Raw genomic sequence first — 2,301 nt, forward strand, 5'->3', positions numbered from 1 at the left:
GTGGCAGCGGGGTGGGGCGGCACGGCGTGGTGCGGCCGGCGGCGTGGAGGTGGGGCTTGGGGATGGTCCGATGAAACTCGCTGGCAGCCAGCGACAGCGCCACGGTCAGCAGGGCAGCACCTCTGTGATGTGATGGCCCCTTGCCCTGTCGTTGGCGCTACGCGATGCGACGCCTCGCGCAAGATGCCGGCGGAAGAGGGGAAGGGATTTAGTTTGGGTGCTGCGCTGGTCCTCGATGTGTGGTTTCAGCTACCACAGGCGTTGACGAACACACTACCCTACCAGCAACACCGCCACCACAACCACAGCCGCCGCCGCCGCCACCACCACCACCACAACCATCACCACGGCCACGCCCACCCCTCCGCAACTCGGCCCCTTTCTCTTCCCCTCGTACTCGTTTGCTGGTAATGTGTGAGTCGGTGAGTGTGAGTCGCGGTCTGTTCGTACGTACGAATGTACTAATGTATGTGTGATGTGTGTCAGTGGATTTATCCATTTCGATCAGCAGATTTTCATCGGTGGATTGCACTGCGAAGCATATACGTCAGCAGCAGCTCCGTCCGCCTCGCCCTCACCGTCCTCGCCTTTGCCCCGCCCCTTGACGTGATGGAGCGTCCAGTCCATACTCCATAGCGGTAGCGGCGTTGCGCTCCCATCGGAGAGGTTGGAGCCGGCCCGCTCGGACGCTCCCCGCAGAGTGCAGGGACCACGGAGGCCGGACTACATAGTACCGGATGCAACAGACAGGGCGCCGGTGTATGCCGGGCTTGCCTGCTCTCAGGGTGTGCTCTGCGGCTGGATGCCTGGACCCACCGCCGCCTTCACACCTTTACATCGTACAGACGTCACGAAGTCCCCTTCGGTCGAGTAAGCTTCAGTGCGTGGGGCTGGGCAGGGGGCGGGGCGAGACTTGGGGCCCGATGACGAAGCGGTTGCCCTGCCACTGGTCCCGGTACCGCAATGCCGCAAGGCCCGAAGGCAGTGAGCGGCTGCCAGTTAACCCCCGCGCGCGTTTTTCTCTCCAAACACCATACGCGGCGAGAGGGGAAGGGCGAGGGTGCGCCCGCGCAGTCGTGGCGGAGGGTGGCGGAGCTCCAGGGGTTTGGGACATGACATGACTTGCTGCTGAGGGTCGGGTCACTGCCCCTCTGCCGTCTGTCTGTCTGTCTGTCTGTCTGTCTGTCTGTCTGTCTGTCTGTCTGTCTGTCTGTCTGTCTGTCTGTCTGTCTGTCTGTCTGTCTGTCTGTCTGTGTCGCGGCCCCGCTCGCGCGCCCGGTCCATCTCCATCAATAGCGTCGACAATGACGCGGAGGAGTCGCCACACTGGAGCCAACGGTGCGGCGTGCGTCGGGTGTGGTGGACGTGTGTGGACGTGGACAATGCGGTCGGTGCCGCGGGGCAGCAGACGACGCCCCTGCGCACCGTGTGCCGCGTGCCGCCGCCCGTCATCGCCGCGGTCCAGACCCAGGACCCAGAGCCGGCGGCGCCGGGTGTGTCGCAGCGGCTGCTCCGCGGGCGTCGGAGGTCTTCCCTGCCCCCCCCCTCCCCCTGATCACGCTGCACGGGGACACACGTGGCTCCGGCGGGCTATGGGCCGTCAATCAGTGCACGACAGGCGCATGGGTGCTGAGCACTGGCGGGAGACACCCTCTAATTCAACTGACGAAAAATGACACAGTATTACAATCGAGGGAAACTGATCGGTATCCCATCATCTTCGGTTCTGCGGGACGATGCAATTTGTGGGCCCTGTTCGTGATGTGGTACAGTACACCTGCGAAACGGAAAGGGACGCGTGGGCGACCACGTAGTATGTGATGTGGGACACGTGATTAATATTAGTAGGATGGACGCACTATCAGGTAGAATGACTGTTTAATTTCACTGTAAATCAATAGGACGGCAAAAGGCCACAAAACCACACACTGATAACGAATAGATAATACATTGAACTCGGGGACACTCACAATAAAATGGAGTATTTCAATGGAGCTCGAAAAGGAAGAGAGAAGAACAATCCCGGATCCAGAGAGCAGTGGTGGGGGTGTGGATGTGGGGAGAGGCGCGGGCAGTGGGGAGCGGCCACCGCTCACCCGCCGCCTATCCCCGCGTCTATCCTCACTACAGCTCTCTGGATCCGATTTTGTTCTTCTTACTTCCTTTTTGAGCTCCGTTGAAATACCCCATTCTTCTCTCATGACGCTCATGATGGTTGCACATAGCGCTATTCATTCAACTCTACATCATGGCACCTCCTCTCTTAGGTCCATTCACAAAAACAAAAATATGAATAAAAAA

This window comes from Frankliniella occidentalis, unplaced genomic scaffold, assembly GCF_000697945.3.
Source record: "Frankliniella occidentalis isolate FOCC.00 unplaced genomic scaffold, Focc_3.1 Scaffold79, whole genome shotgun sequence".
NCBI classification, from domain to species: domain Eukaryota; kingdom Metazoa; phylum Arthropoda; class Insecta; order Thysanoptera; family Thripidae; genus Frankliniella; species Frankliniella occidentalis.